The 16,765-nt window shown below is 56.6% G+C and overlaps 62 pseudogenes; all 62 read right to left on the bottom strand.

Annotated features, from left to right (window-relative positions):
* Positions 1 to 172: 172 nt before the first annotated feature.
* LOC136595096 (5S ribosomal RNA) lies at positions 173 to 291 on the bottom strand (annotated as a pseudogene).
* An 80-nt stretch (positions 292 to 371) lies between these two features.
* LOC136595134 (5S ribosomal RNA) lies at positions 372 to 490 on the bottom strand (annotated as a pseudogene).
* An 80-nt stretch (positions 491 to 570) lies between these two features.
* LOC136595136 (5S ribosomal RNA) lies at positions 571 to 689 on the bottom strand (annotated as a pseudogene).
* An 80-nt stretch (positions 690 to 769) lies between these two features.
* On the bottom strand, positions 770 to 888 carry LOC136595174 (5S ribosomal RNA; annotated as a pseudogene).
* An 80-nt stretch (positions 889 to 968) lies between these two features.
* On the bottom strand, positions 969 to 1,087 carry LOC136595173 (5S ribosomal RNA; annotated as a pseudogene).
* Positions 1,088 to 1,167: 80 nt separating this feature from the next.
* On the bottom strand, positions 1,168 to 1,286 carry LOC136595053 (5S ribosomal RNA; annotated as a pseudogene).
* An 80-nt stretch (positions 1,287 to 1,366) lies between these two features.
* LOC136595172 (5S ribosomal RNA) lies at positions 1,367 to 1,485 on the bottom strand (annotated as a pseudogene).
* Positions 1,486 to 1,565: 80 nt separating this feature from the next.
* Positions 1,566 to 1,684, bottom strand: LOC136595171 (5S ribosomal RNA; annotated as a pseudogene).
* Positions 1,685 to 1,764: 80 nt separating this feature from the next.
* LOC136595170 (5S ribosomal RNA) lies at positions 1,765 to 1,883 on the bottom strand (annotated as a pseudogene).
* A 279-nt stretch (positions 1,884 to 2,162) lies between these two features.
* LOC136595037 (5S ribosomal RNA) lies at positions 2,163 to 2,281 on the bottom strand (annotated as a pseudogene).
* An 80-nt stretch (positions 2,282 to 2,361) lies between these two features.
* On the bottom strand, positions 2,362 to 2,480 carry LOC136595169 (5S ribosomal RNA; annotated as a pseudogene).
* A 279-nt stretch (positions 2,481 to 2,759) lies between these two features.
* Positions 2,760 to 2,878, bottom strand: LOC136594917 (5S ribosomal RNA; annotated as a pseudogene).
* An 80-nt stretch (positions 2,879 to 2,958) lies between these two features.
* On the bottom strand, positions 2,959 to 3,077 carry LOC136594997 (5S ribosomal RNA; annotated as a pseudogene).
* An 80-nt stretch (positions 3,078 to 3,157) lies between these two features.
* LOC136595052 (5S ribosomal RNA) lies at positions 3,158 to 3,276 on the bottom strand (annotated as a pseudogene).
* An 80-nt stretch (positions 3,277 to 3,356) lies between these two features.
* LOC136595168 (5S ribosomal RNA) lies at positions 3,357 to 3,475 on the bottom strand (annotated as a pseudogene).
* Positions 3,476 to 3,555: 80 nt separating this feature from the next.
* On the bottom strand, positions 3,556 to 3,674 carry LOC136595141 (5S ribosomal RNA; annotated as a pseudogene).
* Positions 3,675 to 3,754: 80 nt separating this feature from the next.
* Positions 3,755 to 3,873, bottom strand: LOC136595167 (5S ribosomal RNA; annotated as a pseudogene).
* Positions 3,874 to 3,953: 80 nt separating this feature from the next.
* LOC136595051 (5S ribosomal RNA) lies at positions 3,954 to 4,072 on the bottom strand (annotated as a pseudogene).
* Positions 4,073 to 4,152: 80 nt separating this feature from the next.
* LOC136595164 (5S ribosomal RNA) lies at positions 4,153 to 4,271 on the bottom strand (annotated as a pseudogene).
* An 80-nt stretch (positions 4,272 to 4,351) lies between these two features.
* On the bottom strand, positions 4,352 to 4,470 carry LOC136595028 (5S ribosomal RNA; annotated as a pseudogene).
* A 279-nt stretch (positions 4,471 to 4,749) lies between these two features.
* On the bottom strand, positions 4,750 to 4,868 carry LOC136595036 (5S ribosomal RNA; annotated as a pseudogene).
* An 80-nt stretch (positions 4,869 to 4,948) lies between these two features.
* LOC136595131 (5S ribosomal RNA) lies at positions 4,949 to 5,067 on the bottom strand (annotated as a pseudogene).
* A 279-nt stretch (positions 5,068 to 5,346) lies between these two features.
* Positions 5,347 to 5,465, bottom strand: LOC136595163 (5S ribosomal RNA; annotated as a pseudogene).
* Positions 5,466 to 5,545: 80 nt separating this feature from the next.
* LOC136595162 (5S ribosomal RNA) lies at positions 5,546 to 5,664 on the bottom strand (annotated as a pseudogene).
* An 80-nt stretch (positions 5,665 to 5,744) lies between these two features.
* On the bottom strand, positions 5,745 to 5,863 carry LOC136595135 (5S ribosomal RNA; annotated as a pseudogene).
* Positions 5,864 to 5,943: 80 nt separating this feature from the next.
* On the bottom strand, positions 5,944 to 6,062 carry LOC136594985 (5S ribosomal RNA; annotated as a pseudogene).
* Positions 6,063 to 6,142: 80 nt separating this feature from the next.
* On the bottom strand, positions 6,143 to 6,261 carry LOC136595161 (5S ribosomal RNA; annotated as a pseudogene).
* An 80-nt stretch (positions 6,262 to 6,341) lies between these two features.
* On the bottom strand, positions 6,342 to 6,460 carry LOC136595050 (5S ribosomal RNA; annotated as a pseudogene).
* Positions 6,461 to 6,540: 80 nt separating this feature from the next.
* Positions 6,541 to 6,659, bottom strand: LOC136595160 (5S ribosomal RNA; annotated as a pseudogene).
* Positions 6,660 to 6,938: 279 nt separating this feature from the next.
* LOC136595159 (5S ribosomal RNA) lies at positions 6,939 to 7,057 on the bottom strand (annotated as a pseudogene).
* An 80-nt stretch (positions 7,058 to 7,137) lies between these two features.
* On the bottom strand, positions 7,138 to 7,256 carry LOC136595049 (5S ribosomal RNA; annotated as a pseudogene).
* An 80-nt stretch (positions 7,257 to 7,336) lies between these two features.
* On the bottom strand, positions 7,337 to 7,455 carry LOC136595158 (5S ribosomal RNA; annotated as a pseudogene).
* An 80-nt stretch (positions 7,456 to 7,535) lies between these two features.
* LOC136595157 (5S ribosomal RNA) lies at positions 7,536 to 7,654 on the bottom strand (annotated as a pseudogene).
* Positions 7,655 to 7,933: 279 nt separating this feature from the next.
* LOC136595035 (5S ribosomal RNA) lies at positions 7,934 to 8,052 on the bottom strand (annotated as a pseudogene).
* An 80-nt stretch (positions 8,053 to 8,132) lies between these two features.
* On the bottom strand, positions 8,133 to 8,251 carry LOC136595156 (5S ribosomal RNA; annotated as a pseudogene).
* A 279-nt stretch (positions 8,252 to 8,530) lies between these two features.
* On the bottom strand, positions 8,531 to 8,649 carry LOC136595154 (5S ribosomal RNA; annotated as a pseudogene).
* An 80-nt stretch (positions 8,650 to 8,729) lies between these two features.
* On the bottom strand, positions 8,730 to 8,848 carry LOC136595152 (5S ribosomal RNA; annotated as a pseudogene).
* An 80-nt stretch (positions 8,849 to 8,928) lies between these two features.
* Positions 8,929 to 9,047, bottom strand: LOC136595116 (5S ribosomal RNA; annotated as a pseudogene).
* An 80-nt stretch (positions 9,048 to 9,127) lies between these two features.
* On the bottom strand, positions 9,128 to 9,246 carry LOC136595145 (5S ribosomal RNA; annotated as a pseudogene).
* Positions 9,247 to 9,525: 279 nt separating this feature from the next.
* Positions 9,526 to 9,644, bottom strand: LOC136595132 (5S ribosomal RNA; annotated as a pseudogene).
* An 80-nt stretch (positions 9,645 to 9,724) lies between these two features.
* LOC136595120 (5S ribosomal RNA) lies at positions 9,725 to 9,843 on the bottom strand (annotated as a pseudogene).
* Positions 9,844 to 10,122: 279 nt separating this feature from the next.
* LOC136595108 (5S ribosomal RNA) lies at positions 10,123 to 10,241 on the bottom strand (annotated as a pseudogene).
* A 279-nt stretch (positions 10,242 to 10,520) lies between these two features.
* On the bottom strand, positions 10,521 to 10,639 carry LOC136595082 (5S ribosomal RNA; annotated as a pseudogene).
* A 279-nt stretch (positions 10,640 to 10,918) lies between these two features.
* On the bottom strand, positions 10,919 to 11,037 carry LOC136595079 (5S ribosomal RNA; annotated as a pseudogene).
* An 80-nt stretch (positions 11,038 to 11,117) lies between these two features.
* On the bottom strand, positions 11,118 to 11,236 carry LOC136595095 (5S ribosomal RNA; annotated as a pseudogene).
* Positions 11,237 to 11,316: 80 nt separating this feature from the next.
* On the bottom strand, positions 11,317 to 11,435 carry LOC136595083 (5S ribosomal RNA; annotated as a pseudogene).
* Positions 11,436 to 11,515: 80 nt separating this feature from the next.
* LOC136595071 (5S ribosomal RNA) lies at positions 11,516 to 11,634 on the bottom strand (annotated as a pseudogene).
* An 80-nt stretch (positions 11,635 to 11,714) lies between these two features.
* LOC136595059 (5S ribosomal RNA) lies at positions 11,715 to 11,833 on the bottom strand (annotated as a pseudogene).
* Positions 11,834 to 11,913: 80 nt separating this feature from the next.
* LOC136595047 (5S ribosomal RNA) lies at positions 11,914 to 12,032 on the bottom strand (annotated as a pseudogene).
* Positions 12,033 to 12,112: 80 nt separating this feature from the next.
* Positions 12,113 to 12,231, bottom strand: LOC136595032 (5S ribosomal RNA; annotated as a pseudogene).
* A 279-nt stretch (positions 12,232 to 12,510) lies between these two features.
* LOC136595038 (5S ribosomal RNA) lies at positions 12,511 to 12,629 on the bottom strand (annotated as a pseudogene).
* Positions 12,630 to 12,709: 80 nt separating this feature from the next.
* Positions 12,710 to 12,828, bottom strand: LOC136595034 (5S ribosomal RNA; annotated as a pseudogene).
* A 79-nt stretch (positions 12,829 to 12,907) lies between these two features.
* LOC136595102 (5S ribosomal RNA) lies at positions 12,908 to 13,026 on the bottom strand (annotated as a pseudogene).
* Positions 13,027 to 13,106: 80 nt separating this feature from the next.
* LOC136595098 (5S ribosomal RNA) lies at positions 13,107 to 13,225 on the bottom strand (annotated as a pseudogene).
* An 80-nt stretch (positions 13,226 to 13,305) lies between these two features.
* On the bottom strand, positions 13,306 to 13,424 carry LOC136595130 (5S ribosomal RNA; annotated as a pseudogene).
* A 478-nt stretch (positions 13,425 to 13,902) lies between these two features.
* LOC136595092 (5S ribosomal RNA) lies at positions 13,903 to 14,021 on the bottom strand (annotated as a pseudogene).
* An 80-nt stretch (positions 14,022 to 14,101) lies between these two features.
* Positions 14,102 to 14,220, bottom strand: LOC136595093 (5S ribosomal RNA; annotated as a pseudogene).
* Positions 14,221 to 14,299: 79 nt separating this feature from the next.
* On the bottom strand, positions 14,300 to 14,418 carry LOC136595101 (5S ribosomal RNA; annotated as a pseudogene).
* Positions 14,419 to 14,498: 80 nt separating this feature from the next.
* LOC136595021 (5S ribosomal RNA) lies at positions 14,499 to 14,617 on the bottom strand (annotated as a pseudogene).
* Positions 14,618 to 14,697: 80 nt separating this feature from the next.
* On the bottom strand, positions 14,698 to 14,815 carry LOC136595137 (5S ribosomal RNA; annotated as a pseudogene).
* A 677-nt stretch (positions 14,816 to 15,492) lies between these two features.
* On the bottom strand, positions 15,493 to 15,611 carry LOC136595009 (5S ribosomal RNA; annotated as a pseudogene).
* A 676-nt stretch (positions 15,612 to 16,287) lies between these two features.
* On the bottom strand, positions 16,288 to 16,406 carry LOC136595072 (5S ribosomal RNA; annotated as a pseudogene).
* Positions 16,407 to 16,765: the final 359 nt, after the last annotated feature.

The following is a 16,765-nucleotide window of genomic DNA, read 5'->3' as shown; positions in this document are numbered from 1 at the left end:
GGTCACCCATACTGGTACTTGGCAGGCCTCAAGCTGGCTGGCGGCCGCGATCTGACGAGAGCAGGCCCATTCAGCTTAGAATGCCCATTGACAGCTCCTCCTCCTTTCCTATGGGCTTTCTGCAGTGCGAACGCACCTCCGAAAAGGAAAGAAACCTACTCACGGCCTTAAAAGTCAACGGGACCTGGGATTCCCAGCCGGTCACCCATACTGGTACTTGCCAGGCCTCAAGCTGGCTGGCGGCCGCGATCAGACGAGAGCAGGCACATTCAGCATAGAATGCCCGTTGACAGCTCCTCCTCCTTTCCTATGGGCTTTCTGCAGTGCGAACGCACCTCCGAAAAGGAAAGAAACCTACTCACGGCCTTAAAAGTCAACGGGACCTGGGATTCCCAGCCGGTCACCCATACTGGTACTTGCCAGGCCTCAAGCTGGCTGGCGGCCGCGATCTGACGAGAGTAGGCACATTCAGCTTAGAATGCCCGTTGACAGCTCCTCCTGCTTTCCTATGGGCTTTCTGCAGTGCGAACGCACCTCCGAAAAGGAAAGAAACCTACTCACGGCCTTAAAAGTCAACGGGACCTGGGATTCCCAGCCGGTCACCCATACTGGTACTTGCCAGGCCTCGAGCTGGCTGGCGGCCGCGATCTGACGAGAGCAGGCACATTCAGCTTAGAATGCCTGTTGACAGCTCCTCCTCCTTTCCTATGGGCTTTCTGCAGTGCGAACGCACCTCCGAAAAGGAAAGACACCTACTCACGGCCTTAAAAGTCAACGGGACCTGGGATTCCCAGCCGGTCACCCATACTGGTACTTGCCAGGCCTCAAGCTGGCTGGCGGCCGCGATCTGACGAGAGCAGGCACATTCAGCTTAGAATGCCCGTTGACAGCTCCTCCTCCTTTCCTATGGGCTTTCTGCAGTGCGAACGCACCTCCGAAAAGGAAAAAAACCTACTCACGGCCTTAAAAGTCAACGGGACCTGGGATTCCCAGCCGGTCACCCATACTGGTACTTGCCAGGCCTCAAGCTGGCTGGCGGCCGCGATCTGACGAGAGCAGGCACATTCAGCTTAGAATGCCCGTTGACAGCTCCTCCTCCTTTCCTATGGGCTTTCTGCAGTGCGAACGCACCTCCGAAAAGGAAAGAAACCCACTCACGGCCTTAAAAGTCAACGGGACCTGGGACTCCCAGCCGGTCACCCATACTGGTACTTGCCAGGCCTCAAGCTGGCTGGCGGCCGCGATCTGACGAGAGCAGGCACATTCAGCTTAGAATGCCCGTTGACAGCTCCTCCTCCTTTCCTATGGGCTTTCTGCAGTGCGAACGCACCTCCGAAAAGGAAAGAAACCTACTCACGGCCTTAAAAGTCAACGGGACCTGGGATTCCCAGCCGGTCACCCATACTGGTACTTGCCAGGCCTCAAGCTGGCTGGCGGCCGCGATCTGACGAGAGCAGGCACATTCAGCTTAGAATGCCCGTTGACAGCTCCTCCTCCTTTCCTATGGGCTTTCTGCAGTGCGAACGCACCTCCGAAAAGGAAAGAAACCTACTCACGGCCTTAAAAGTCAACGGGACCTGGGATTCCCAGCCGGTCACCCATACTGGTACTTGCCAGGCCTCAAGCTGGCTGGCGGCCGCGATCTGACGAGAGCAGGCACATTCAGCTTAGAATGCCCGTTGACAGCTCCTCCTCCTTTCCTATGGGCTTTCTGCAGTGCGAACGCACCTCCGAAAAGGAAAGAAACCTACTCACGGCCTTAAAAGTCAACGGGACCTGGGATTCCCAGCCGGTCACCCATACTGGTACTTGCCAGGCCTCAAGCTGGCTGGCGGCCGCGATCTGACGAGAGCAGGCACATTCAGCTTAGAATGCCCGTTGACAGCTCCTCCTGCTTTCCTATGGGCTTTCTGCAGTGCGAACGCACCTCCGAAACGGAAAGAAACCTACTCACGGCCTTAAAAGTCAACGGGACCTGGGATTCCCAGCCGGTCACCCATACTGGTACTTGGCAGGCCTCAAGCTGGCTGGCGGCCGCGATCTGACGAGAGCAGGCCCATTCAGCTTAGAATGCCCATTGACAGCTCCTCCTCCTTTCCTATGGGCTTTCTGCAGTGCGAACGCACCTCCGAAAAGGAAAGAAACCTACTCACGGCCTTAAAAGTCAACGGGACCTGGGATTCCCAGCCGGTCACCCATACTGGTACTTGCCAGGCCTCAAGCTGGCTGGCGGCCGCGATCAGACGAGAGCAGGCACATTCAGCTTAGAATGCCCGTTGACAGCTCCTCCTCCTTTCCTATGGGCTTTCTGCAGTGCGAACGCACCTCCGAAAAGGAAAGAAACCTACTCACGGCCTTAAAAGTCAACGGGACCTGGGATTCCCAGCCGGTCACCCATACTGGTACTTGCCAGGCCTCAAGCTGGCTGGCGGCCGCGATCTGACGAGAGCAGGCACATTCAGCTTAGAATGCCCGTTGACAGCTCCTCCTCCTTTCCTATGGGCTTTCTGCAGTGCGAACGCACCTCCGAAAAGGAAAGAAACCTACTCACGGCCTTAAAAGTCAACGGGACCTGGGATTCCCAGCCGGTCACCCATACTGGTACTTGCCAGGTCTCAAGCTGGCTGGCGGCCGCGATATGACGAGAGCAGGCACATTCAGCTTAGAATGCCCGTTGACAGCTCCTCCTCCTTTCCTATGGGCTTTCTGCAGTGCGAACGCACCTCCGAAAAGGAAAGAAACCTACTCACGGCCTTAAAAGTCAACGGGACCTGGGATTCCCAGCCGGTCACCCATACTGGTACTTGCCAGGCCTCAAGCTGGTTGGCGGCCGCGATCTGACGAGAGCAGGCACATTCAGCTTAGAATGCCCGTTGACAGCTCCTCCTCCTTTCCTATGGGCTTTCTGCAGTGCGAACGCACCTCCGAAAAGGAAAGAAACCTACTCACGGCCTTAAAAGTCAACGGGACCTGGGATTCCCAGCCGGTCACCCATACTGGTACTTGCCAGGCCTCAAGCTGGCTGGCGGCCGCGATCTGACGAGAGCAGGCACATTCAGCTTAGAATGCCCGTTGACAGCTCCTCCTCCTTTCCTATGGGCTTTCTGCAGTGCGAACGCACCTCCGAAAAGGAAAGAAACCTACTCACGGCCTTAAAAGTCAACGGGACCTGGGACTCCCAGCCGGTCACCCATACTGGTACTTGCCAGGCCTCAAGCTGGCTGGCGGCCGCGATCTGACGAGAGCAGGCACATTCAGCTTAGAATGCCCGTTGACAGCTCCTCCTCCTTTCCTATGGGCTTTCTGCAGTGCGAACGCACCTCCGAAAAGGAAAGAAACCTACTCACGGCCTTAAAAGTCAACGGGACCTGGGATTCCCAGCCGGTCACCCATACTGGTACTTGCCAGGCCTCAAGCTGGCTGGCGGCCGCGATCTGACGAGAGCAGGCACATTCAGCTTAGAATGCCCGTTGACAGCTCCTCCTCCTTTCCTATGGGCTTTCTGCAGTGCGAACGCACCTCCGAAAAGGAAAGAAACCTACTCACGGCCTTAAAAGTCAACGGGACCTGGGATTCCCAGCCGGTCACCCATACTGGTGCTTGCCAGGCCTCAAGCTGGCTGGCGGCCGCGATCTGACGAGAGCAGGCACATTCAGCTTAGAATGCCCGTTGACAGCTCCTCCTCCTTTCCTATGGGCTTTCTGCAGTGCGAACGCACCTCCGAAAAGGAAAGAAACCTACTCACGGCCTTAAAAGTCAACGGGACCTGGGATTCCCAGCCGGTCACCCATACTGGTACTTGCCAGGCCTCAAGCTGGCTGGCGGCCGCGATCTGACGAGAGCAGGCACATTCAGCTTAGAATGCCCGTTGACAGCTCCTCCTGCTTTCCTATGGGCTTTCTGCAGTGCGAACGCACCTCCGAAAAGGAAAGAAACCTACTCACGGCCTTAAAAGTCAACGGGACCTGGGACTCCCAGCCGGTCACCCATACTGGTACTTGCCAGGCCTCAAGCTGGCTGGCGGCCGCGATCTGACGAGAGCAGGCACATTCAGCTTAGAATGCCCGTTGACAGCTCCTCCTCCTTTCCTATGGGCTTTCTGCAGTGCGAACGCACCTCCGAAAAGGAAAGAAACCTACTCACGGCCTTAAAAGTCAACGGGACCTGGGATTCCCAGCCGGTCACCCATACTGGTACTTGCCAGGCCTCAAGCTGGCTGGCGGCCGCGATCTGACGAGAGCAGGCACATTCAGCTTAGAATGCCCGTTGACAGTTCCTCCTCCTTTCCTATGGGCTTTCTGCAGTGCGAACGCACCTCCGAAAAGGAAAGAAACCTACTCACGGCCTTAAAAGTCAACGGGACCTGGGATTCCCAGCCGGTCACCCATACTGGTACTTGCCAGGCCTCAAGCTGGCTGGCGGCCGCGATCTGACGAGAGCAGGCACATCCAGCTTAGAATGCCCGTTGACAGCTCCTCCTGCTTTCCTATGGGCTTTCTGCAGTGCGAACGCACCTCCGAAACGGAAAGAAACCTACTCACGGCCTTAAAAGTCAACGGGACCTGGGATTCCCAGCCGGTCACCCATACTGGTACTTGGCAGGCCTCAAGCTGGCTGGCGGCCGCGATCTGACGAGAGCAGGCCCATTCAGCTTAGAATGCCCATTGACAGCTCCTCCTCCTTTCCTATGGGCTTTCTGCAGTGCGAACGCACCTCCGAAAAGGAAAGAAACCTACTCACGGCCTTAAAAGTCAACGGGACCTGGGATTCCCAGCCGGTCACCCATACTGGTACTTGCCAGGCCTCAAGCTGGCTGGCGGCCGCGATCAGACGAGAGCAGGCACATTCAGCTTAGAATGCCCGTTGACAGCTCCTCCTCCTTTCCTATGGGCTTTCTGCAGTGCGAACGCACCTCCGAAAAGGAAAGAAACCTACTCACGGCCTTAAAAGTCAACGGGACCTGGGATTCCCAGCCGGTCACCCATACTGGTACTTGCCAGGCCTCAAGCTGGCTGGCGGCCGCGATCTGACGAGAGTAGGCACATTCAGCTTAGAATGCCCGTTGACAGCTCCTTCTCCTTTCCTATGGGCTTTCTGCAGTGCGAACGCACCTCCGAAAAGGAAAGAAACCTACTCACGGCCTTAAAAGTCAACGGGACCTGGGATTCCCAGCCGGTCACCCATACTGGTACTTGCCAGGCCTCAAGCTGGCTGGCGGCCGCGATATGACGAGAGCAGGCACATTCAGCTTAGAATGCCCGTTGACAGCTCCTCCTCCTTTCCTATGGGCTTTCTGCAGTGCGAACGCACCTCCGAAAAGGAAAGAAACCTACTCACGGCCTTAAAAGTCAACGGGACCTGGGATTCCCAGCCGGTCACCCATACTGGTACTTGCCAGGCCTCAAGCTGGCTGGCGGCCGCGATCTGACGAGAGCAGGCACATTCAGCTTAGAATGCCCGTTGACAGCTCCTCCTCCTTTCCTATGGGCTTTCTGCAGTGCGAACGCACCTCCGAAAAGGAAAGAAACCTACTCACGGCCTTAAAAGTCAACGGGACCTGGGATTCCCAGCCGGTCACCCATACTGGTACTTGCCAGGCCTCAAGCTGGCTGGCGGCCGCGATCTGACGAGAGCAGGCACATTCAGCTTAGAATGCCCGTTGACAGCTCCTCCTGCTTTCCTATGGGCTTTCTGCAGTGCGAACGCACCTCCGAAAAGGAAAGAAACCTACTCACGGCCTTAAAAGTCAACGGGACCTGGGATTCCCAGCCGGTCACCCATACTGGTACTTGCCAGGCCTCGAGCTGGCTGGCGGCCGCGATCTGACGAGAGCAGGCACATTCAGCTTAGAATGCCTGTTGACAGCTCCTCCTCCTTTCCTATGGGCTTTCTGCAGTGCGAACGCACCTCCGAAAAGGAAAGACACCTACTCACGGCCTTAAAAGTCAACGGGACCTGGGATTCCCAGCCGGTCACCCATACTGGTACTTGCCAGGCCTCAAGCTGGCTGGCGGCCGCGATCTGACGAGAGCAGGCACATTCAGCTTAGAATGCCCGTTGACAGCTCCTCCTCCTTTCCTATGGGCTTTCTGCAGTGCGAACGCACCTCCGAAAAGGAAAAAAACCTACTCACGGCCTTAAAAGTCAACGGGACCTGGGATTCCCAGCCGGTCACCCATACTGGTACTTGCCAGGCCTCAAGCTGGCTGGCGGCCGCGATCTGACGAGAGCAGGCACATTCAGCTTAGAATGCCCGTTGACAGCTCCTCCTCCTTTCCTATGGGCTTTCTGCAGTGCGAACGCACCTCCGAAAAGGAAAGAAACCTACTCACGGCCTTAAAAGTCAACGGGACCTGGGACTCCCAGCCGGTCACCCATACTGGTACTTGCCAGGCCTCAAGCTGGCTGGCGGCCGCGATCTGACGAGAGCAGGCACATTCAGCTTAGAATGCCCGTTGACAGCTCCTCCTCCTTTCCTATGGGCTTTCTGCAGTGCGAACGCACCTCCGAAAAGGAAAGAAACCTACTCACGGCCTTAAAAGTCAACGGGACCTGGGATTCCCAGCCGGTCACCCATACTGGTACTTGCCAGGCCTCAAGCTGGCTGGCGGCCGCGATCTGACGAGAGCAGGCACATTCAGCTTAGAATGCCCGTTGACAGCTCCTCCTCCTTTCCTATGGGCTTTCTGCAGTGCGAACGCACCTCCGAAAAGGAAAGAAACCTACTCACGGCCTTAAAAGTCAACGGGACCTGGGATTCCCAGCCGGTCACCCATACTGCTGCTTGCCAGGCCTCAAGCTGGCTGGCGGCCGCGATCTGACGAGAGCAGGCACATTCAGCTTAGAATGCCCGTTGACAGCTCCTCCTCCTTTCCTATGGGCTTTCTGCAGTGCGAACGCACCTCCGAAAAGGAAAGAAACCTACTCACGGCCTTAAAAGTCAACGGGACCTGGGATTCCCAGCCGGTCACCCATACTGGTACTTGCCAGGCCTCAAGCTGGCTGGCGGCCGCGATCTGACGAGAGCAGGCACATTCAGCTTAGAATGCCCGTTGACAGCTCCTCCTGCTTTCCTATGGGCTTTCTGCAGTGCGAACGCACCTCCGAAAAGGAAAGAAACCTACTCACGGCCTTAAAAGTCAACGGGACCTGGGACTCCCAGCCGGTCACCCATACTGGTACTTGCCAGGCCTCAAGCTGGCTGGCGGCCGCGATCTGACGAGAGCAGGCACATTCAGCTTAGAATGCCCGTTGACAGCTCCTCCTCCTTTCCTATGGGCTTTCTGCAGTGCGAACGCACCTCCGAAAAGGAAAGAAACCTACTCACGGCCTTAAAAGTCAACGGGACCTGGGATTCCCAGCCGGTCACCCATACTGGTACTTGCCAGGCCTCAAGCTGGCTGGCGGCCGCGATCTGACGAGAGCAGGCACATTCAGCTTAGAATGCCCGTTGACAGCTCCTCCTCCTTTCCTATGGGCTTTCTGCAGTGCGAACGCACCTCCGAAAAGGAAAGAAACCTACTCACGGCCTTAAAAGTCAACGGGACCTGGGATTCCCAGCCGGTCACCCATACTGGTACTTGCCAGGCCTCAAGCTGGCTGGCGGCCGCGATCTGACGAGAGCAGGCACATTCAGCTTAGAATGCCCGTTGACAGCTCCTCCTGCTTTCCTATGGGCTTTCTGCAGTGCGAACGCACCTCCGAAACGGAAAGAAACCTACTCACGGCCTTAAAAGTCAACGGGACCTGGGATTCCCAGCCGGTCACCCATACTGGTACTTGGCAGGCCTCAAGCTGGCTGGCGGCCGCGATCTGACGAGAGCAGGCCCATTCAGCTTAGAATGCCCATTGACAGCTCCTCCTCCTTTCCTATGGGCTTTCTGCAGTGCGAACGCACCTCCGAAAAGGAAAGAAACCTACTCACGGCCTTAAAAGTCAACGGGACCTGGGATTCCCAGCCGGTCACCCATACTGGTACTTGCCAGGCCTCAAGCTGGCTGGCGGCCGCGATCAGACGAGAGCAGGCACATTCAGCTTAGAATGCCCGTTGACAGCTCCTCCTCCTTTCCTATGGGCTTTCTGCAGTGCGAACGCACCTCCGAAAAGGAAAGAAACCTACTCACGGCCTTAAAAGTCAACGGGACCTGGGATTCCCAGCCGGTCACCCATACTGGTACTTGCCAGGCCTCAAGCTGGCTGGCGGCCGCGATCTGACGAGAGCAGGCACATTCAGCTTAGAATGCCCGTTGACAGCTCCTCCTCCTTTCCTATGGGCTTTCTGCAGTGCGAACGCACCTCCGAAAAGGAAAGAAACCTACTCACGGCCTTAAAAGTCAACGGGACCTGGGATTCCCAGCCGGTCACCCATACTGGTACTTGCCAGGCCTCAAGCTGGCTGGCGGCCGCGATATGACGAGAGCAGGCACATTCAGCTTAGAATGCCCGTTGACAGCTCCTCCTCCTTTCCTATGGGCTTTCTGCAGTGCGAACGCACCTCCGAAAAGGAAAGAAACCTACTCACGGCCTTAAAAGTCAACGGGACCTGGGATTCCCAGCCGGTCACCCATACTGGTACTTGCCAGGCCTCAAGCTGGCTGGCGGCCGCGATCTGACGAGAGCAGGCACATTCAGCTTAGAATGCCCGTTGACAGCTCCTCCTCCTTTCCTATGGGCTTTCTGCAGTGCGAACGCACCTCCGAAAAGGAAAGAAACCTACTCACGGCCTTAAAAGTCAACGGGACCTGGGATTCCCAGCCGGTCACCCATACTGGTACTTGCCAGGCCTCAAGCTGGCTGGCGGCCGCGATCTGACGAGAGCAGGCACATTCAGCTTAGAATGCCCGTTGACAGCTCCTCCTGCTTTCCTATGGGCTTTCTGCAGTGCGAACGCACCTCCGAAAAGGAAAGAAACCTACTCACGGCCTTAAAAGTCAACGGGACCTGGGATTCCCAGCCGGTCACCCATACTGGTACTTGCCAGGCCTCAAGCTGGCTGGCGGCCGCGATCTGACGAGAGCAGGCACATTCAGCTTAGAATGCCTGTTGACAGCTCCTCCTCCTTTCCTATGGGCTTTCTGCAGTGCGAACGCACCTCCGAAAAGGAAAGACACCTACTCACGGCCTTAAAAGTCAACGGGACCTGGGATTCCCAGCCGGTCACCCATACTGGTACTTGCCAGGCCTCAAGCTGGCTGGCGGCCGCGATCTGACGAGAGCAGGCACATTCAGCTTAGAATGCCCGTTGACAGCTCCTCCTCCTTTCCTATGGGCTTTCTGCAGTGCGAACGCACCTCCGAAAAGGAAAGAAACCTACTCACGGCCTTAAAAGTCAATGGGACCTGGGATTCCCAGCCACTCACCCATACTGGTGCTTGCCAGGCCTCAAGCTGGCTGGCGGCCGCGATCTGACGAGAGCAGGCACATTCAGCTTAGAATGCCCGTTGACAGCTCCTCCTCCTTTCCTATGGGCTTTCTGCAGTACGAACGCACCTCCGAAAAGGAAAGAAACCTACTCACGGCCTTAAAAGTCAACGGGACCTGGGATTCCCAGCCGGTCACCCATACTGGTACTTGCCAGGCCTCAAGCTGGCTGGCGGCCGCGATCTGACGAGAGCAGGCACATTCAGCTTAGAATGCCCGTTGACAGCTCCTCCTCCTTTCCTATGGGCTTTCTGCAGTGCGAACGCACCTCCGAAAAGGAAAGAAACCTACTCACGGCCTTAAAAGTCAACGGGACCTGGGATTCCCAGCCGGTCACCCATACTGGTACTTGCCAGGCCTCAAGCTGGCTGGCGGCCGCGATCTGACGAGAGCAGGCACATTCAGCTTAGAATGCCCGTTGACAGCTCCTCCTCCTTTCCTATGGGCTTTCTGCAGTGCGAACGCACCTCCGAAAAGGAAAGAAACCTACTCACGGCCTTAAAAGTCAACGGGACCTGGGATTCACAGCCGGTCACCCATACTGGTACTTGCCAGGCCTCAAGCTGGCTGGCGGCCGCGATCTGACGAGAGCAGGCACATTCAGCTTAGAATGCCTGTTGACAGCTCCTCCTCCTTTCCTATGGGCTTTCTGCAGTGCGAACGCACCTCCGAAAAGGAAAGAAACCTACTCACGGCCTTAAAAGTCAACGGGACCTGGGATTCCCAGCCGGTCACCCATACTGGTACTTGCCAGGCCTCAAGCTGGCTGGCGGCCGCGATCTGACGAGAGCAGGCACATTCAGCTTAGAATGCCCGTTGACAGCTCCTCCTCCTTTCCTATGGGCTTTCTGCAGTGCGAACGCACCTCCGAAAAGGAAAGAAACCTACTCACGGCCTTAAAAGTCAACGGGACCTGGGATTCCCAGCCGCTTACCCATACTGGTACTTGCCAGGCCTCAAGCTGGCTGGCGGCCGCGATCTGACGAGAGCAGGCACATTCAGCTTAGAATGCCCGTTGACAGCTCCTCCTCCTTTCCTATGGGCTTTCTGCAGTGCGAACGCACCTCCGAAACGGAAAGAAACCTACTCACGGCCTTAAAAGTCAACGGGACCTGGGATTCCCAGCCAGTCACCCATACTGGTACTTGCCAGGCCTCAAGCTGGCTGGCGGCCGCGATCTGACGAGAGCAGGCACATTCAGCTTAGAATGCCCGTTGACAGCTCCTCCTCCTTTCCTATGGGCTTTCTGCAGTGCGAACGCACCTCCGAAAAGGAAAGAAACCTACTCACGGCCTTAAAAGTCAACGGGACCTGGGATTCCCAGCCGCTCACCCATACTGGTGCTTGCCAGGCCTCAAGCTGGCTGGCGGCCGCGATCTGACGAGAGCAGGCACATTCAGCTTAGAATGCCCGTTGACAGCTCCTCCTCCTTTCCTATGGGCTTTCTGCAGTGCGAACGCACCTCCGAAAAGGAAAGAAACCTACTCACGGCCTTAAAAGTCAACGGCACCTGGGATTCCCAGCCGGTCACCCATACTGGTACTTGCCAGGCCTCAAGCTGGCTGGCGGCCGCGATCTGACGAGAGCAGGCACATTCAGCTTAGAATGCCCGTTGACAGCTCCTCCTCCTTTCCTATGGGCTTTCTGCAGTGCGAACGCACCTCCGAAAAGGAAAGAAACCTACTCACGGCCTTAAAAGTCAACGGGACCTGGGATTCCCAGCCGGTCACCCATACTGGTACTTGCCAGGCCTCAAGCTGGCTGGCGGCCGCGATCTGACGAGAGCAGGCACATTCAGCTTAGAATGCCCGTTGACAGCTCCTCCTCCTTTCCTATGGGCTTTCTGCAGTGCGAACGCACCTCCGAAAAGGAAAGAAACCTACTCACGGCCTTAAAAGTCAACGGGACCTGGGATTCCCAGCCGGTCACCCATACTGGTACTTGCCAGGCCTCAAGCTGGCTGGCGGCCGCGATCTGACGAGAGCAGGCACATTCAGCTTAGAATGCCCGTTGACAGCTCCTCCTCCTTTCCTATGGGCTTTCTGCAGTGCGAACGCACCTCCGAAAAGGAAAGAAACCTACTCACGGCCTTAAAAGTCAACGGGACCTGGGATTCCCAGCCGGTCACCCATACTGGTACTTGCCAGGCCTCAAGCTGGCTGGCGGCCGCGATCTGACGAGAGCAGGCACATTCAGCTTAGAATGCCCGTTGACAGCTCCTCCTCCTTTCCTATGGGCTTTCTGCAGTGCGAACGCACCTCCGAAAAGGAAAGAAACCTTCTCACGGCCTTAAAAGTCAACGGGACCTGGGATTCCCAGCCGGTCACCCATACTGGTACTTGCCAGGCCTCAAGCTGGCTGGCGGCCGCGATCTGACGAGAGCAGGCACATTCAGCTTAGAATGCCCGTTGACAGCACCTCCTCCTTTCCTATGGGCTTTCTGCAGTGCGAACGCACCTCCGAAACGGAAAGAAACCTACTCACGGCCTTAAAAGTCAACGGGACCTGGGATTCCCAGCCGGTCACCCATACTGGTACTTGCCAGGCCTCAAGCTGGCTGGCGGCCGCGATCTGACGAGAGCAGGCACATTCAGCTTAGAATGCCCGTTGACAGCTCCTCCTCCTTTCCTATGGGCTTTCTGCAGTGCGAACGCACCTCCGAAAAGGAAAGAAACCTACTCACGGCCTTAAAAGTCAACGGGACCTGGAATTCCCAGCCGGTCACCCATACTGGTACTTGCCAGGCCTCAAGCTGGCTGGCGGCCGCGATCTGACGAGAGCAGGCATATTCAGCTTAGAATGCCCGTTGACAGCTCCTCCTCCTTTCCTATGGGCTTTCTGCAGTGCGAACGCACCTCCGAAAAGGAAAGAAACCTACTCACGGCCTTAAAAGTCAACGGGACCTGGGATTCCCAGCCGGTCACCCATACTGGTACTTGCCAGGCCTCAAGCTGGCTGGCGGCCCCGATCTGACGAGAGCAGGCACATTCAGCTTAGAATGCCCGTTGACAGCTCCTCCTCCTTTCCTATGGGCTTTCTGCAGTGCGAACGCACCTCCGAAAAGGAAAGAAACCTTCTCACGGCCTTAAAAGTCAACGGGACCTGGGATTCCCAGCTGGTCACCCATACTGGTACTTGCCAGGCCTCAAGCTGGCTGGCAACCGCGATCTGACGAGAGCAGGCACATTCAGCTTAGAATGCCCGTTGACAGCTCCGCCTCCTTTCCTATGGGCTTTCTGCAGTGCGAACGCACCTCCGAAACGGAAAGAAACCTACTCACGGCCTTAAAAGTCAACGGGACCTGGGATTCCCAGCCGGTCACCCATACTGGTACTTGCCAGGCCTCAAGCTGGCTGGCGGCCGCGATCTGACGAGAGCAGGCACATTCAGCTTAGAATGCCCGTTGACAGCTCCTCTCCTTTCCTATGGGCTTTCTGCAGTGCGAACGCACCTCCGAAAAGGAAAGAAACCTACTCACGGCCTTAAAAGTCAATGGGACCTGGGATTCCCAGCCGGTCACCCATACTGGTACTTGCCAGGCCTCAAGCTGGCTGGCGGCCGCGATCTGACGAGAGCAGGCACATTCAGCTTAGAATGCCCGTTGACAGCTCCTCCTCCTTTCCTATGGGCTTTCTGCAGTGCGAACGCACCTCCGAAAAGGAAAGAAACCTTCTCACGGCCTTAAAAGTCAACGGGACCTGGGATTCCCAGCCGGTCACCCATACTGGTACTTGCCAGGCCTCAAGCTGGCTGGCGGCCGCAATCTGACGAGAGCAGGCACATTCAGCTTAGAATGCCCGTTGACAGCACCTCCTCCTTTCCTATGGGCTTTCTGCAGTGCGAACGCACCTCCGAAACGGAAAGAAACCTACTCACGGCCTTAAAAGTCAACGGGACCTGGGATTCCCAGCCGGTCACCCATACTGGTACTTGCCAGGCCTCAAGCTGGCTGGCGGCCGCGATCTGACGAGAGCAGGCACATTCAGCTTAGAATGCCGGTTGACAGCTCCTCCTCCTTTCCTATGGGCTTTCTGCAGTGCGAACGCACCTCCGAAAAGGAAAGAAACCTACTCACGGCCTTAAAAGTCAACGGGACCTGGGATTCCCAGCCGGTCACCCATACTGGTACTTGCCAGACCTCAAGCTGGCTGGCGGCCACGATCTGACGAGAGCAGGCATATTCAGCTTAGAATGCCCGTTGACAGCTCCTCCTCCTTTCCTATGGGCTTTCTGCAGTGCGAACGCACCTCCGAAAAGGAAAGAAACCTACTCACGGCCTTAAAAGTCAACGGGACCTGGGATTCCCAGCCGGTCACCCATACTGGTACTTGCCAGGCCTCAAGCTGGCGGGCGGCCCCGATCTGACGAGAGCAGGCACATTCAGCTTAGAATGCCCGTTGACAGCTCCTCCTCCTTTCCTATGGGCTTTCTGCAGTGCGAACGCACCTCCGAAACGGAAAGAAACCTACTCACGGCCTTAAAAGTCAACGGGACCTGGGATTCCCAGCCGGTCACCCATACTAGTACTTGCCAGGCCTCAAGCTGGCTGGCGGCCGCGATCTGACAAGAGCAGGCACATTCAGCTTAGAATGCCCGTTGACACCTCCTCCTCCTTTCCTATGGGCTTTCTGCAGTGCGAACGCACCTCCGAAAAGGAAAGAAACCTACTCACGGCCTTAAAAGTCAACGGGACCTGGGATTCCCAGCCGGTCACCCATACTGGTACTTGCCAGGCCTCAAGCTGGCTGGCGGCCACGATCTGACGAGAGCAGGCACATTCAGCTTAGAATGCCCGTTGACAGCTCCTCCTCCTTTCCTATGGGCTTTCTGCAGTGCGAACGCACCTCCGAAAAGGAAAGAAACTACTCACGGCCTTAAAAGTCAATGGGACCTGGGATTCCCAGCCGGTCACCCATACTGGTACTTGCCAGGCCTCAAGCTGGCTGGCGGCCGCGATCTGACGAGAGCAGGCACATTCAGCTTAGAATGCCCGTTGACAGCTCCTCCTCCTTTCCTATGGGCTTTCTGCAGTGCGAACGCACCTCCGAAAAGGAAAGAAACCTTCTCACGGCCTTAAAAGTCAACGGGACCTGGGATTCCCAGCCGGTCACCCATACTGGTACTTGCCAGGCCTCAAGCTGGCTGGCGGCCGCGATCTGACGAGAGCAGGCACATTCAGCTTAGAATGCCCGTTGACAGCACCTCCTCCTTTCCTATGGGCTTTCTGCAGTGCGAACGCACCTCCGAAACGGAAAGAAACCTACTCACGGCCTTAAAAGTCAACGGGACCTGGGATTCCCAGCCGGTCACCCATACTGGTACTTGCCAGGCCTCAAGCTGGCTGGCGCCGCGATCTGACGAGAGCAGGCACATTCAGCTTAGAATGCCCGTTGACAGCTCCTCCTCCTTTCCTATGGGCTTTCTGCAGTGCGAACGCACCTCCGAAAAGGAAAGAAACCTACTCACGGCCTTAAAAGTCAACGGGACCTGGGATTCCCAGCCGGTCACCCATACTGGTACTTGCCAGACCTCAAGCTGGCTGGCGGCCACGATCTGACGAGAGCAGGCATATTCAGCTTAGAATGCCCGTTGACAGCTCCTCCTCCTTTCCTATGGGCTTTCTGCAGTGCGAACGCACCTCCGAAAAGGAAAGAAACCTACTCACGGCCTTAAAAGTCAACGGGACCTGGGATTCCCAGCCGGTCACCCATACTGGTACTTGCCAGGCCTCAAGCTGGCTGGCGGCCCCGATCTGACGAGAGCAGGCACATTCAGCTTAGAATGCCCGTTGACAGCTCCTCCTCCTTTCCTATGGGCTTTCTGCAGTGCGAACGCACCTCCGAAACGGAAAGAAACCTACTCACGGCCTTAAAAGTCAACGGGACCTGGGATTCCCAGCCAGTCACCCATACTAGTACTTGCCAGGCCTCAAGCTGGCTGGCGGCCGCGATCTGACAAGAACAGGCACATTCAGCTTAGAATGCCCGTTGACACCTCCTCCTCCTTTCCTATGGGCTTTCTGCAGTGCGAACGCACCTCCGAAAAGGAAAGAAACCTACTCACGGCCTTAAAAGTCAACGGGACCTGGGATTCCCAGCCGGTCACCCATACTGGTACTTGCCAGGCCTCAAGCTGGCTGGCGGCCGCGATCTGACGAGAGCAGGCACATTCAGCTTAGAATGCCCGTTGACAGCTCCTCCTCCTTTCCTATGGGCTTTCTGCAGTGCGAACGCACCTCCGAAAAGGAAAGAAACCTACTCACGGCCTTAAAAGTCAACGGGACCTGGGATTCCCAGCCGGTCACCCATACTGGTACTTGCCAGACCTCAAGCTGGCTGGCGGCCACGATCTGACGAGAGCAGGCATATTCAGCTTAGAATGCCCGTTGACAGCTCCTCCTCCTTTCCTATGGGCTTTCTGCAGTGCGAACGCACCTCCGAAAAGGAAAGAAACCTACTCACGGCCTTAAAAGTCAACGGGACCTGGGATTCCCAGCCGGTCACCCATACTGGTACTTGCCAGTCCTCAAGCTGGCTGGCGGCCCCGATCTGACGAGAGCAGGCACATTCAGCTTAGAATGCCCGTTGACAGCTCCTCCTCCTTTCCTATGGGCTTTCTGCAGTGCGAACGCACCTCCGAAACGGAAAGAAACTACTCACGGCCTTAAAAGTCAATGGGACCTGGGATTCCCAGCCGGTCACCCATACTAGTACTTGCCAGGCCTCAAGCTGGCTGGCGGCCGCGATCTGACAAGGGCAGGCACATTCAGCTTAGAATGCCCGTTGACACCTCCTCCTCCTTTCCTATGGGCTTTCTGCAGTGCGAACGCACCTCCGAAAAGGAAAGAAACCTACTCACGGCGTTAAAAGTCAACGGGACCTGGGATTCCCAGCCGGTCACCCATACTGGTACTTGCCAGGCCTCAAACTGGCTGGCGGCCGCGATCTGACGAGAGCAGGCACATTCAGCTTAGAATGCCCGTTGACAGCTCCTCCTCCTTTCCTATGGGCTTTCTGCAGTGCGAACGCACCTCCGAAAAGGAAAGAAACCTACTCACGGCCTTAAAAGTCAACGGACCTGGGATTCCCAGCCGGTCACCCATACTGGTACTTGCCAGACCTCAAGCTGGCTGGCGGCCGTGATCTGACGAGAGCAGGCATATTCAGCTTAGAATGCCCGTTGACAGCTCCTCCTCCTTTCCTATGGGCTTTCTGCAGTGCGAATGCACCTCCGAAAAGGAAAGAAACCTACTCACGGCCTTAAAAGTCAACGGGACCTGGGATTCCCAGCCAGTCACCCATACTGGTACTTGCCAGGCCTCAAGCTGGCTGGCGGCCGCGATCTA

Source organism: Eleutherodactylus coqui, unplaced genomic scaffold (assembly GCF_035609145.1).
Source record: "Eleutherodactylus coqui strain aEleCoq1 unplaced genomic scaffold, aEleCoq1.hap1 HAP1_SCAFFOLD_540, whole genome shotgun sequence".
NCBI classification, from domain to species: domain Eukaryota; kingdom Metazoa; phylum Chordata; class Amphibia; order Anura; family Eleutherodactylidae; genus Eleutherodactylus; species Eleutherodactylus coqui.
Note: the sequence above shows the minus strand (reverse complement) of the source record. Positions and strands in the feature narration are given on the sequence as shown.